Here is a 15701-nt window from a genome sequence, read left to right as displayed (position 1 = left end):
TGTTTTTCACTATAGAATCCTATAGTTTAAAATATTAGTTGCAAATGCACATGCATTTGCAATATGTTTCAATGGGCATTTACCATAAGAAATTGACATTTCAAAAATGCAAAATTGACTGGCCTGATGAACACAGGATGGCTAAGAGCAGTGATAGTTGTACCTTTCCATCACATCGTTGGTGTTGATTTCATCGTGTCCATTTGTTTATGTTTTCTCACTTTTGCAAAGTCACTGTGCATTTGCAATATGGTTCAATGGGCATGTACCATCACGATTTTGTCATGCTAAAAATCCTGCAGGAATGCAAAATTGACTGGCCTGATGAACACAGGATCTGGCAGTGATATTCCAGGTTGGGTCATCATGTCCATTTGGTGATGTTTTTTCACTATAGTTTAATATTCCATGTCAGTTGTGTATCTTGAGTTTTTTCAGTTGAGACTCAAATGCTTTATGGAAAATGTACATGCTGGTGATTGAAAATAGGCACCTGGTAACCCAAAAATAAAAATGGTTGAAATGCTTGTGACTCAGGATGGCCGGGCAGTGATAGTTGCTCCTTTCCATCACTCGTTGTGTTGATTTCATCATGTCCATGTCCATTTTGCGCTCGTTGTGTTGACTTCATCATGTCCATGGGTCACATTTGCAATATTTTTACCATATGAAATTTGACATGCAAAACATATAAAAATGTTTTTTGCTATGGAATGTGAAATTGAAATTTGACATGCCAAAATTGATGAACACAGGATTCCAGTCGTTGTGTTGATTTCATTGTTTATGTTTTTCACTTTTCAAAATGGCATTTCTGTTATGGGTTGACGAATTTGTCATTTGCAGGAATGCAAAAATGATGAACACTTTGATGATGGTTAAATCAATGTTGTGTTGACATCATGTCCATTTGGTGAAATAAATATTGCAAATGACGGTGAGTCACCTGCAAATCTTGTAATTGCATCCATCAGTCAATTAATATCATTCTGACACCAAACTGAAACAAGACTGACATCTAAACCCACTTTTTCAAACAGGTTCAGTGAGCCATTGGTGGAACATCACTGTGGAGAGCTGTTCCCTTTTCTCAACCAATGGTCTTGAGAACCATGACTTTAAAAAGGATAAAACATGTGCAAGATTGAAAATAGGCATGCAATTGAGATCCATTTCAATTTCACGGAAAAAAGGCCTAACTTTTTCAAAGAATCCCAATGTTTCAACTGTCTCAAGTTCATTTGGTTCCAGCAAAACCCAGAAATTGGTGCTGAAAATCCATTTTTCCATGACTTGCTACTCGGGTCCTTAAATGAGCCATTTTCGGACAGATCTGTCGGAGCATGATGCACCAAGCAATCTTTGGAAGCTCTGGATCCTATATTTTAGTACTCTCGCTCATGCAAAAGGAACCCCTGATGAATGGCCGAGCAGTGATATTGCAAAGTCATTGTCCATTTGTTTAAAAGGATTGTATTTTGAATGAGTGAAACTTACTGCAGGAATGTGAGCCAAGAAACTCAATGCAAAATTCCTGATTTGACAACAGGTCCCAAATGGAACTCATGGTAGGTTAATTACTTTCATTTGACAAAACTGATTCCATCTGCTTTTTCTTAGGTTTTTACCATTTTGTTATCTCGAATCCAACTGAGAAATTTTGCAGTGCAAAACAACCAAAATGATGAAGAAATGGTTAGAATGATTCTGAATGTTTACCATATCTCGGACGATTTTTAAAAACTTTGGTCTATAAACCACGTTTAAGAATCCATAACTTTGTCAAAGTATCTTGATTTACAGTTCAGTAATCATATATGAAGTTTTGGAAAGACTCAAATGAAAACCAATTATGGCATCAGGAAGGTCAACACATTTCCTCACTGCTTTTGCAGTGCAGAAAATGACTGATTTAGAATATGTCTATCAAACTGCAAATAGCTTGTGATTTTAACCACTCAAATTGTTTACTGATATCTTGATGCCCAGGTTTCAATTCTCTCACATACATCAGGCCCATTTGGGTCCCTATTAAAAACATAGCTTGCACGGATCAAACCTGAGGTCTGATTCTTGCTCTGACCCAATTGAAGGGTCCATATCGATTCCAATATTCCGGTAAATAACATCTGTTTTGTGACGTTTTTCCAAGACAGAGATATGGGGTTAAATGAATGAGACATGTTTGAAATTACGACAGTTGACCCAATTAAAGCGGTGTTCTTACCTGCAAATTACTTGGCATCTACAGAACTGAGCTGTGGACTGATGTTTGTTGAAAGCGCCTGTCTAGTAAAAGGAGACCTCATAATTTGAATTCTCAGCAGAGCCTTTTCAACATGTCATTGAACACATTGGTGGAAAGGTCAGAGTGGAGAGTGTTTCTCACCTTTTCTCAACCAATGAGTTTTGGGAATTTGGAGTGATGACAGTTTCTGCATGTGTGTGTGTAAAAATAGAAGATGGTGAAAGGATAATTGACATATGATTTTCTGATTTTTAACCCTTGGAAAACTGGACACATTTAAGGCAAACTTCCGGTTACACCCAACTGTCTCAATTGAGCTGGTTACTTCAGTTTTGATTCATTTTGAGTGTGTGCGCTAAATGAAGAGTTCAGTGCAGCTTGTACAGGTCTCTGGATCAGAGCATGAGTAGGCTTCACAAGCAATCTCTTTGATAGTAGCTCGCTGTGAACCATAGTGTTTAAAATCTGCGTTGCCTAGAATGTACTGGTAAACCTACGCTCACCCCGGTCTGAATCCGGGTCATGTTTTTTTGCCATTTCAAAAGGATTGTATTTTGAATGAGTTGAAACTTACTGTGTGAGCTAAGAAACTCAATAACTCTTCCATTTGCAAAGTCCCCATCTCATGGTAGGTTAATTACTTACATTAACTGATTCATCTGCTTTTTCTTAGGTTTTTACCATTTTTAATCTCGAGATCCAACTGAGAAATGTAGTTTCCCGAAACAACCAAAATGATGAAGAAATCGTGTATGATTCTGAATGTTTACTCATATCTCGCGATATTCCCACTTTGGGTCCCAAACCATAGTTTAAGAATCCATGTCAGAGTATCTTGAGTTTATTCAGTTCGAGACTCAAATGAAAAATGTACTGTCCTCGGATGACCGAAATGAAGAAGAAATAGCTTGTGACTCAAAATGTTTACTGATATCTCGCTGCCCACCTCTCACATACTCAGGCCCACTTTGGGTCCCAAAACATAGCTTAACAAACCCTGTTGCTAGACAATTGAAGGAGTCCATATCGATTCCAATATTAGTAAATAACATTTGTTTTGTGACGTGATTTTGCAAGACAGAGATATGGGTTAAATGAATGAGACATGTTTGAAATAATTACGTGTAGTGGTGTTCTTACCTGCAACATACTTGACATCTACAGGCGCTGTGGCTTAGTTGGTTAAAGCGCCTGTCTAGTAAACAGGAGATCCTGAGTTCGAATCTCAGCAGAGCCTTTTCAAACATGTCATTGAAAACATTGGTGGAAAGGTCAGTGTGGACAGTGTTCTGCTTTTCTCAACCAATGAGTCTTGAGAATTTGGAGTGATGAGAGGAGAAAACATGTGAGGAGGATGCAATTGAGATATTCCAATTTCACGGAAAAAGGCAACTTTTTCAAAGAATTACAACGTACCAACTGTCTCAAGTTCAGCTGGTTCTTCAGTTGATTCATTTTGAGCGCTAAATGAAGAGTTCAGCCAGCTTGTACAGGTCTCTGTCAGAGCATGAGTAGGCTTTACAAGCAATCTTTGGTAGCTCGCTGTGATCCTATAGTGTTTAGTACTCTGCGTTGTGGCAGCAGGAACCCCGGTCTGAATCCGGGTCACGGCAAAGAATTGCCATTTCAAAAGGATTGTATTTTGAATGAGTTGAAACTTACTGTGTGAGCTAAGAAACTCAATAACTCTTCCATTTGACAAAGTCCCCATCTCATGGTAGGTTAATTACTTACATTAACTGATTCATCTGCTTTTTCTTAGGTTTTTACCATTTTTAATCTCGAGATCCAACTGAGAAATGTAGTTTCCCGAAATAACCAAAATGATGGAGAAATCGTGTATGATTCTGAATGTTTACTCATATCTCGCGATATTCCCACTTTGGGTCCCAAACCATAGTTTAAGAATCCATGTCAGAGTATCTTGAGTTTATTCAGTTCGAGACTCAAATGAAAAATGTACTGTCCTCGGATGACCGAAATGAAGAAGAAATAGCTTGTGACTCAAAATGTTTACTGATATCTCGCTGCCCACCTCTCACATACTCAGGCCCACTTTGGGTCCCAAAACATAGCTTAACAAACCCTGTTGCTAGACAATTGAAGGAGTCCATATCGATTCCAATATTAGTAAATAACATCTGTTTTGTGACGTGATTTTGCAAGACAGAGATATGGGTTAAATGAATGAGACATGTTTGATATAAATACGTGTAGCGGTGTTCTTACCTGCAACATACTTGGCATCTACAGGCGCTGTGGCTTAGTTGGTTAAAGCGCCTGTCTAGTAAACAGGAGATCCTGAGTTCGAATCTCAGCAGAGCCTTTTCAAACATGTCATTGAACACATTGGTGGAAAGGTCAGAGTGGACAGTGTTCTGCTTTTCTCAACCAATGAGTCTTGAGAATTTGGAGTGATGAGAGGAGAAAAGATGTGAGGAGGATGCAATTGAGATATTCCAATTTCACGGAAAAAGGGAACTTTTTCAAAGAATTACAACGTACCAACTGTTCTCAAGTTCAGCTGGTTCTTCAGTTGATTCATTTTGAGCGCTAAATGAAGAGTTCAGCCAGCTTGTACAGGTCTCTGTCAGAGCATGAGTAGGCTTTACAAGCAATCTTTGGTAGCTCGCTGTGATCCTATAGTGTTTAGTACTCTGCGTTGTGGCCGCAGGAACCCCGGTCTGAATCCGGGTCACGGCAAAGAATTGCCATTTCAAAAGGATTGTATTTTGAATGAGTTGAAACTTACTGTGTGAGCTAAGAAACTCAATAACTCTTCCATTTGACAAAGTCCCCATCTCATGGTAGGTTAATTACTTACATTAACTGATTCATCTGCTTTTTCTTAGGTTTTTACCATTTTTAATCTCAAGATCCAACTGAGAAATGTAGTTTCCCCGAAACAACCAAAATGATGAAAAAATCGTGTATGATTCTGAATGTTTACTCATATCTCGCGATATTCCCACTTTGGGTCCCAAACCATAGTTTAAAAATCCATGTCAGAGTATCTTGAGTTTATTCAGTTCGAGACTCAAATGAAAAATGTACTGTCCTCGGATGACCGAAATGAAGAAGAAATAGCTTGTGACTCAAAATGTTTACTGATATCTCGCTGCCCACCTCTCACATACTCAGGCCCACTTTGGGTCCCAAAACATAGCTTAACAAACCCTGTTGCTAGACAATTGAAGGAGTCCATATCGATTCCAATATTAGTAAATAACATCTGTTTTGTGACATGATTTTGCAAGACAGAGATATGGGTTAAATGAATGAGACATGTTTGAAATAAATACGTGTAGCGGTGTTCTTACCTGCAACATACTTGGCATCTACAGGCGCTGTGGCTTAGTTGGTTAAAGCGCCTGTCTAGTAAACAAGAGATCCTGAGTTCGAATCTCAGCAGAGCCTTTTCAAACATGTCATTGAACACATTGGTGGAAAGGTCAGAGTCGAGAGTGTTCTGCTTTGCTCGAGTGATGAGAGGAGAAAAGATGTGAGGAGGATGCAATTGAGATATTCCAATTTCACGGAAAAAGGGAACTTTTTCAAAGAATTACAACGTACCAACTGTTTAAGTTCAGCTGGTTCTTCAGTTGATTCATTTTGAGCGCTAAATGAAGAGTTCAGTCAGCTTGTACAGGTCTCTGTTAGAGCATGAGTAGGCTTTACAAGCAATCTTTGGTAGCTCGCTGTGATCCTATAGTGTTTAGTACTCTGCGTTGTGGCCGCAGGAACCCCGGTCTGAATCCGGGTCACGGCAAAGAATTGCCATTTCAAAAGGATTGTATTTTGAATGAGTTGAAACTTACTGTGTGAGCTAAGAAACTCAATAACTCTTCCATTTGACAAAGTCCCTATCTCATGGTAGGTTAATTACTTACATTAACTGATTTATCTGCTTTTTCTTAGGTTTTTACCGTTTTTAATCTCGACACCCAACTGAGAAATGTAGTTTCCCCGAAACAACCAAAATTATGAAGAAATCGTGTATGATTCTGAATGTTTACTCATATCTCGCGATATTCCCACTTTGGGTCCCAAACCATAGTTTAAGAATCCATTTCAGAGTATCTTGAGTTTATTCAGTTCGAGACTCAAATGAAAAATGTACTGTCCTCGGATGACCGAAATGAAGAAGAAATAGCTTGTGACTCAAAATGTTTACTGATATCTCGCTGCCCACCTCTCACATACTCAGGCCCACTTTGGGTCCCAAAACATAGCTTAAGAAACCCTGTTGCTAGACAATTGAAGGAGTCCATATCGATTCCAATATTAGTAAATAAAATCTGTCTTGTGACGTGATTTTGCAAGACAGAGACATGGGTTAAATGAATGAGACATGTTTGAAATAAATATGTGTAGCGGTGTTCTTACCTGTAACTTACTTCACATCTACAGGCGCTGTGGCTTAGTTGGTTAAAGCGCCTGTCTAGTAAACAGGAGATTCTGAGTTCGAATCTCAGCAGAGCCTTTTCAAACATGTCATTGAACACATTGGTGGAAAGGTCAGAGTGGAGAGTGTTCTGCTTTTCTCAACCAATGAGTCTTGAGAATTTGGAGTGATGAGAGGAGAAAAGATGTGAGGAGGATGCAATTGAGATATTCCAATTTCACGGAAAAAGGGAACTTTTTCAAAGAATTACAACGTACCAACTTTTTAAGTTCAGCTGGTTCTTCAGTTGATTCATTTTGAGCGCTAAATGAAGAGTTCAGCCAGCTTGTACAGGTCTCTGTTAGAGCATGAGTAGGCTTTACAAGCAATCTTTGGTAGCTCGCTGTGATCCTATAGTGTTTAGTACTCGGCGTTGTGGCCGCAGGAACCCTGGTGTGAATCCGGGTCACGGCAAAGAATTGCCATTTCAAAAGGATTGTATTTTGAATGAGTTGAAACTTACTGTGTGAGCTAAGAAACTCAATAACTCTTCCATTTGACAAAGTCCCCATCTCATGTAAGGGAATAAATACCCCCCTGTATCGGACAAAAATGAATGGGTTGTCATTGGCATCGGACAAACCATATACACATTGTCCAATACCACCCAAATCGGCGTTGATTCATGCAAAGTGTATTGCAAATGCCATATGGCAATAGCCAGTTGTAACACTTTAAAAATTCAACAGGTGGCGAATCCGCTCCACCATGGTTTTTCATATTGGAAATGTAACCCAAGTCAACATCCAAAAGCAAAATTTTGAAAAAATGATTTTTCATTGTTTTCACACCGTAAAAAGTGCTTTCTGGACCGTTTTTCGAAATTCTTTCGATTTTTTTGTCAATTACACATGTGTAAGAACTGTATGAATATACTTTTGTCCAATTTCATCTTTTTTTTTTTTTTTTTTACATGCGCATAAGTAATATGTTTTGTCCATTTTCAATATGATTTCATAGGAAGTCAAAAGTCAAAAGTTAAAAATGTCAAAATTTTGTAAAAAACTTCACACACCCTTAAAAAAGTGCTTTCTGGACCGTTTTTCGAAATTCTTTCGAATTTTATGTCAATTACACATGTGTAAGAACTGTATGAATACACTTTTGTCCAATTTTATTATCATTTTTTAAATTATATTTTTATACTTGTGCATAAGGAATATGATTTGTCCATTTACAATATGATTTCATAGGAAGTCATTTGGGGGCCAAATGCCATAAGAAATTTGACATGCTCAAAAATCCTGCAGAAATGCAAAATTGACTGGCCAGATGAACTCGGGATGGCCGGGCAGTGGTAGTTGTTCCTTTCCATCACTCGTTGTGTTGACTTCATCATGTCCATTTGGTGATGTTTTTTCACTATAGAATCATATTGCAAATGCACATGCATTTGCAATATGTTTCAATGGGCATTTACCATAAGAAATTTGACATGCTCAAAAATGCAAAATTGACTGGCCTGATGAACACAGGATGGCCGAGCAGTGATAGTTGTACCTTTCCATCACTCGTTGGTGTTGATTTCATCGTGTCCTTTTGTTTATGTTTTCTCACTTTTGCAAAGTCACTGTGCATTTGCAATATGGTTCAATGGGCATGTACCATCACGATTTTGTCATGCTATAAAAATCCTGCAGGAATGCAAAATTGACTGGCCTGATGAACACAGGATGGCCTGGCAGTGATAGTTGTTCCTTTCCATCACTCGTTGTATTGATTTCATCATGTCCATTTGGTGATGTTTTTTCACTATAGAATTATATTGCAAATGCACGTGCATTGTTGTGCAACTGGTAACCCAAAAATAAAAATATGGTTGTAAATGCATTTACCGGGACTCCTATTGTCCATGCCCGCTATGGGAGTACCCTACTACAGCCCTCTATCTATGGGGGCCGTCCTGAGTGCTTTATGGACTGTTTAAAATATTCTGATGGATACGCATTGTTGTGCAACTGGTGATTGAAAATAGGCACCTGGTAACCCAAAAATAAAAATATGGTTGTAAATGCATTTACCGGTCATTCTGATATTAATGCTCGCAATGGGAACACAGGATGGCCGGGCAGTGGTAGTTGTTCCTTTCCATCACTCGTTGTGTTGATTTCATCATGTCCATTTGGGGATGTTTTTTCACTATAGAATCATATTGCAAGTGCACGTGCATTTGCAATATGGTTCAATGGGCATTTACCATATGAAATTTGACATGCTCAAAAATCCTGCAGAAATGCAAAATTGACTGGCCAGATGAACTCGGGATGGCCTTCAGTCATGCTCCTTTCCATTTGTGTTGACTTCATCATGTCCATTTTGTGATGTTTTTTCACTGTTGAATCATATTGCAAGTGCACGTGCATTTGCAATATGGTTCAATGGGCATTTACCATATGAAATTTGACATGCTCAAAAATGCAAAATTGACTGGCCTGATGAACACAGGATGGCCGAGCAGTGAGAGTTCTACCTTTCCATCACTCGTTGTGTTGATTTCATCATGTCCTTTTGTTTATGTTTTCTTTGTTTGACATGCTCAAAAATTTTCTCACTTTTGCAAAGTCACTGTGCATTTGCAATATGGTTCAATGGGCATGTACCATCACGAATTTGTCATGCTATAAAAATCCTGCAGGAATGCAAAATTGACTGGCCTGATGAACACAGGATGGCCTGGCAGTGATAGTTGTTCCTTTCCATCACTCGTTGTGTTGATTTCATCATGTCCATTTGGTGATGTTTTTTCACTATAGAATCATATTGCAAATGCACGTGCATTGTTGTGCAACTGGTAACCCAAAAATAAAAATATGGTTGTAATTGCATTTACCGGGACTCCTATTGTCCATGCCCGCTATGGGAGTACCCTACTACGGCCCTCTATCTATGGGGGCCGTCCTGAGTGCTTTATGGACACTTTAAAATATTTTTGTGGATGCGGATTAGGATACACCTCTGTGCAACTGGTGATTGAAAATAGGCACCTGGGAACCTAAAAATAAAAACATGGTCCTAAATGCACTTACCGGTGTTCCAGATATTCATGCCCGCTATAGGAGCACCCTACTACGGCCCTCTATCCATGGGTGCCCTTATACATCCGTGCAACTGGTGATTTGAAATAGGCACCTGGTAACCTAAAAATAAAAATATGGTCCTAAATGCACTTACCGGTACTCCTAATATGCATGCCCACTCTGTGAACACCCTACTACGGCCCTCTATCCATGGGGGCCCGTCCTGAGTGCTTTATGGACACTTTAAAATATTTTTGTGGATGCGGATTAGGATACACCTCTGTGCAACTGGTGATTGAAAATAGGCACCTGGTAACCCAAAAATAAAAATATGGTTGTAAATGCATTTACCGGTCATTCTGATATTAATGCCCGCTATGGAAACACAGGATGGCCGGGCAGTGATAGTTGTTCCTTTCCATCACTCGTTGTGTTGATTTCATCATGTCCACTTGGTGATGTTTTTTCACTGTTGAATCATATTGCAAGTGCACGTGCATTTGCAATATGGTTCAATGGGCATTTACCATAAGAAATTTGACATGCTCAAAAATCCTGCAGAAATGCAAAATTGACTGGCCTGATGAACACAGGATGGCCTGGCAGTGATAGTTGCTCCTTTCCATCGCTCGTTGTGTTGACTTCATCATGTCCATTTTGTGATGTTTTTTCACTGTTGAATCATATTGCAAGTGCACGTGCATTTGCAATATGGTTCAATGGGCATTTACCATATGAAATTTGACATGCTCAAAAATGCAAAATTGACTGGCCTGATGAACACAGGATGGCCGAGCAGTGATAGTTGTACCTTTCCATCACTCGTTGTGTTGATTTCATCATGTCCATTTGTTTATGTTTTCTCACTTTTGCAAAGTCACTGTGCATTTGCAATATGGTTCAATGGGCAGGTACCATCACGAATTTGTCATGCTATAAAAATCCTGCAGGAATGTGAAATTGACTGGCACGATGAACTCGGGATGGCTGGGCAGTGATTCTGGTTCATCTCAATGGCTCGTTAGGGTTGATTTCAGAATGTCACTTTGCTGATGGTACCTCACTGTTTAAACATATTGCAAATGGACAAGAGTCACCAGCAAGTCACCGTCCATCAGTCAATTTGATATCATTCTGACACCAAACTGATACAAACTGACACTAAACCCACTTTTTCCAACTCGTTTAGTAGCCAACTATCACATACTTCAGAGCTGGCCCAAAATTCACAACGCCTTCGGTTCAAACCATAAAAAAAACATAAAACACGTAGTTACGTTCTAGCTGCGGGTCCATTTCTTATGTTACGTGTAGGCCTAGCTGAGGTGACCCCGAATCCCAAGTTTCGGCTCGATCGGTCATTTGGTGTCCGAGCAAAACCCTAATTGGTGCTGAAAATCCACTTTTTTCCATGACTTGCTACGGGGTCCTTAAATGAGCTATCGGACAGAAACGTTGGGGTCTGTCTATATGGGCCGAGACGGTCGCAATGCACCAAGTCTTGCGACTCTGGGACATTTCTAAAAGTCATTGCAAATGTACGAAGCTGTTTCTCGGTCCGAGAACCGCCTAGAGCCACGTAACTCACCACGCACTATCGACCTGAGGTCTAGAACAGGATTCTAAAGTTTCGGAACTCTAGGTCTGACGGTTCTTTAAAAGATCCAACAAGGTTAACTAATGCAGGCAGTGTATGTCTCTATGCACCCCAATGGGTCCCTACTTCCAAGCTGTGTGTGTGTGTGATTTAGTTTTCCTTTGAAATTTTATGGGAAAAATTACTGATTTACAGTTCATGGGGGTTGCCTAATCACATATATGAAGTTTTGGAAAGATCTGACTTTTTTAACCCCTCGAAACAGCCCAAGAGACACCAATTATGGCACTTCCGGTTGGAACAGGAAGCTATAAGTCAACACATTTCCTCACTGGGGTATGCTTTTACAGAATCCTGAGTTTTAGGTCCTTACGTTAAGAACTGACTGATTTACACAGGGTTGAATGCACTATGTCTATCAAACTGCAGGCAGGGTATGGATAAACACTTTTAGGGTGATTTTAACCACTTCCGGTTGGTCCAGGAAGCTTAGAATCCACACAGGTAGACCTCGTAGTGGCCTGATGGACTGTCATCGAAGACAGGTTCATACGACATTCATAACCCACATAGGCTTCAGGTTGAATTTAGGGGTGCAGGCAATGTATTCCTATGGGGAGAGAAGTCAATGCAAACTCTTTGAAGTAAACACCTTCTTTTAACTATTAAGGGTTAATGCCACACGGTCAAGGTTAGGCTTGCACGGATCGGGAGGACCTTAGGAATGTACCTGAGGTCGAATTGTGCTTCTCACCCTAACGGTTCTCTCTCTGTCACCCAAAAGCAAATGACGTTGTGGGGCAGGCTTCATTTTGGGCCTACTTTTCTAATGGTCGCTGCGCTTAGACCGAGCGAGCTACGGTCAAGCGGGATATCTCGTTGAACTCGGCACGGCCTAGAGATTATGTTTATGCCATTGCCTGCTCTCTGTGTCTTTGAGCACCGCACTTTATCACTCCATCCTTGCTGTGTGTGTGTGTGAGAGCTTTTCTTTGACATCTGCTGGGAGAAATGACTGATTTACAGTTTAGGAGGGTTACCTAGTCACACATATGAAGTTTTGGAGAGATGTGACTTTTCTAACCCTTCAAAACAGACAGTGTGACCCAATTAAAGGCACTTCCGGTTGGCACAGGAAGCTATAAGTAAACACATATCTTGATTGACATAGCCACTTACAGAATCCTGAGTTTTAAGTCTTTAAGTTAAGAATGGACTGATGTACGATCTACACAGGGTTGAATGTAGTCATTTTCACCTTTGAAGGTTATGTACATCAAAACACCTTTTGGGTCAATTTAACCACTTCCGGTTGCTCCAGGAAGCTTAGAATCGACACAGGTAGACCTCATAGTGGTCTGATGGACTGTCATAGAAGACAGGTTCATAAGGCATTCATAACCCACATAGGCTTCAGGTTGAATTTAGAGGTGCAGGCAATGTATTCCTATGGGGAGAGAAGTCAATGCAAACTGTTTGATGTAAACACCTTCTTTTAACTGGTAAGGGTTAATGCCACACGGTCAAGGTTAGGCTTGCACGGATCTGGAGGACCTCAGGTACGTTCCTGAAGTCGAATTGTGCTTCTCACCTTAACGGTTCTCTCACTGTCACCCAAAAGCAAATGACATTGAGGGCCAGCCTTCATTTTGGGCCTACTTTTCTAATGGTCGCTGTGCTTAGACCGAGCGAGCTACGGTCAAGCGGGGCATCTCGTTGAACTCGGCACGGCCTAGAGAATATGGAAATGCCATTGTAGGCTTTGTGTGTCTTTAAGCACCGCACTTTGTCACTCCATCCTTGCTGTGTGTGTGTTTCTGCATGTGTGTGTGTGAGAGAGAGCTTTTCTTTGACATATGTTGGGAGAAATGACTGACTTACAGTTTATAGGGGTTGCCTAATCACACATATGAAGTTTTGAAAAGATCTGACCTTTTTAACCCTTGGAAACTGCCACTGTGACACCATTTAAGGCACTTCCGGTAGGCACAGGAAGCTATAAATGAACTCATATCCTGATTGGGGTATGCCTTTACAGAATCCTGAGTTTTAAGTCTTTACGTTAAGAATTGAGTATTTACGGAGGGTTTAGTGAGTGTGTGTTATTTCAGAAAATCATAGAAAATCACAGAAATCTCGCAGAGCTCCGCAGCACACTTTAAAAAGATTCGTAAGAACACACCGCAACTGGATCTGTAACCGTTGAAAAAAAAACACCTATCCGTGAACATCACCAATCTGTCATTGTACGATTTCTCTTAAATGACGATAGATAAATGGCTGGTTCTTTTTTTATTGACACCGGAGGCTCCTTGACTTTGACGTGAAGTGGAAAAATAATTTCTCTATTTTCATTTTGGACCTTTAATCCCAGATAAATGGCCATAACTCAAAAACCGTTGAGGCCTAGACGCCATCTTGTTCGGGGCCAACTGCCCATTAAGTCAAACCTACGCTCACCAAGTTTCGGCTTCGAAATATTTTCCATTTTTCGAGATAAGGCCCCGTCGTGAATCGTGATGTTTTGTCCAATAGCACTATGATTGCTTATGCCCTCTTGTGGGAATTTCCGGGACAGCGGAAAAATGACCAAAACTTGATTATTTTTGTAAAACGGAAACCGAATGTCCGACAAAGTTCATTTGATGACTTCCCGGTAGGTCCGGCCCTGCCGCTCGGCCCGACGCCGTCCGCAAATTTTACAAACGTTTTCGGACGTCTAGGTAAGGGACCGTACATTTGCAATATGGACTTTCTCACTAACCATACAGCTACTGCCGAAATGTTCCCTTAAGGTATGGTAGGTTAAGGTTAACTTACATTAACTGATTCATCTGCTTTTTCTTAGGTTTTTACCATTTTTAATCTCGAGATCCAACTGAGAAATGTAGTTTCCCCGAAACAACCAAAATGATGAAGAAATCGTGTATGATTCTGAATGTTTACTCATATCTCGCGATATTCCCACTTTGGGTCCCAAACCATAGTTTAAGAATCCATGTCAGAGTATCTTGAGTTTATTCAGTTCGAGACTCAAATGAAAAATGTACTGTCCTCGGATGACCGAAATGAAGAAGAAATAGCTTGTGACTCAAAATGTTTACTGATATCTCGCTGCCCACCTCTCACATACTCAGGCCCACTTTGGGTCCCAAAACATAGCTTAACAAACCCTGTTGCTAGACAATTGAAGGAGTCCATATCGATTCCAATATTAGTAAATAACATTTGTTTTGTGACGTGATTTTGCAAGACAGAGATATGGGTTAAATGAATGAGACATGTTTGAAATAATTACGTGTAGTGGTGTTCTTACCTGCAACATACTTGACATCTACAGGCGCTGTGGCTTAGTTGGTTAAAGCGCCTGTCTAGTAAACAGGAGATCCTGAGTTCGAATCTCAGCAGAGCCTTTTCAAACATGTCATTGAAAACATTGGTGGAAAGGTCAGTGTGGACAGTGTTCTGCTTTTCTCAACCAATGAGTCTTGAGAATTTGGAGTGATGAGAGGAGAAAACATGTGAGGAGGATGCAATTGAGATATTCCAATTTCACGGAAAAAGGCAACTTTTTCAAAGAATTACAACGTACCAACTGTCTCAAGTTCAGCTGGTTCTTCAGTTGATTCATTTTGAGCGCTAAATGAAGAGTTCAGCCAGCTTGTACAGGTCTCTGTCAGAGCATGAGTAGGCTTTGAAAGCAATCTTTGGTAGCTCGCTGTGATCCTATAGTGTTTAGTACTCTGCGTTGTGGCCACAGGAACCCCGGTCTGAATCCGGGTCACGGCAAAGAATTGCCATTTCAAAAGGATTGTATTTTGAATGAGTTGAAACTTACTGTGTGAGCTAAGAAACTCAATAACTCTTCCATTTGACAAAGTCCCCATCTCATGGTAGGTTAATTACTTACATTAACTGATTCATCTGCTTTTTCTTAGGTTTTTACCATTTTTAATCTCGAGATCCAACTGAGAAATGTAGTTTCCCCGAAACAACCAAAATGATGAAGAAATCGTGTATGATTCTGAATGTTTACTCATATCTCGCGATATTCCCACTTTGGGTCCCAAACCATAGTTTAAGAATCCATGTCAGAGTATCTTGAGTTTATTCAGTTCGAGACTCAAATGAAAAATGTACTGTCCTCGGATGACCGAAATGAAGAAGAAATAGCTTGTGACTCAAAATGTTTACTGATATCTCGCTGCCCACCTCTCACATACTCAGGCCCACTTTGGGTCCCAAAACATAGCTTAACAAACCCTGTTGCTAGACAATTGAAGGAGTCCATATCGATTCCAATATTAGTAAATAACATTTGTTTTGTGACGTGATTTTGCAAGACAGAGATATGGGTTAAATGAATGAGACATGTTTGAAATAAATATGTGTAGC

At 40.1% G+C, this 15701-nt stretch overlaps 5 non-coding genes across 5 annotated transcripts; all 5 read left to right on the top strand.

The window, feature by feature from the left end:
* The first annotated feature begins 3411 nt into the window (after positions 1–3411).
* On the top strand, positions 3412–3485 carry trnat-agu (transfer RNA threonine (anticodon AGU)). Its single transcript has one exon. It is a non-coding gene; the product is annotated as a tRNA-Thr (tRNA).
* Positions 3486–4500: 1015 nt separating this feature from the next.
* Positions 4501–4574, top strand: trnat-agu (transfer RNA threonine (anticodon AGU)). Its single transcript has one exon. It is a non-coding gene; the product is annotated as a tRNA-Thr (tRNA).
* Positions 4575–5591: 1017 nt separating this feature from the next.
* On the top strand, positions 5592–5665 carry trnat-agu (transfer RNA threonine (anticodon AGU)). The gene has a single exon. It is a non-coding gene; the product is annotated as a tRNA-Thr (tRNA).
* Positions 5666–6657: 992 nt separating this feature from the next.
* trnat-agu (transfer RNA threonine (anticodon AGU)) lies at positions 6658–6731 on the top strand. Its single transcript has one exon. It is a non-coding gene; the product is annotated as a tRNA-Thr (tRNA).
* A 7914-nt stretch (positions 6732–14645) lies between these two features.
* Positions 14646–14719, top strand: trnat-agu (transfer RNA threonine (anticodon AGU)). Its single transcript has one exon. It is a non-coding gene; the product is annotated as a tRNA-Thr (tRNA).
* Positions 14720–15701: the final 982 nt, after the last annotated feature.

This window comes from Oncorhynchus nerka, linkage group LG20, assembly GCF_034236695.1.
Source record: "Oncorhynchus nerka isolate Pitt River linkage group LG20, Oner_Uvic_2.0, whole genome shotgun sequence".
Taxonomy (NCBI): Eukaryota; Metazoa; Chordata; class Actinopteri; order Salmoniformes; family Salmonidae; genus Oncorhynchus; species Oncorhynchus nerka.
Note: the sequence above shows the minus strand (reverse complement) of the source record. Positions and strands in the feature narration are given on the sequence as shown.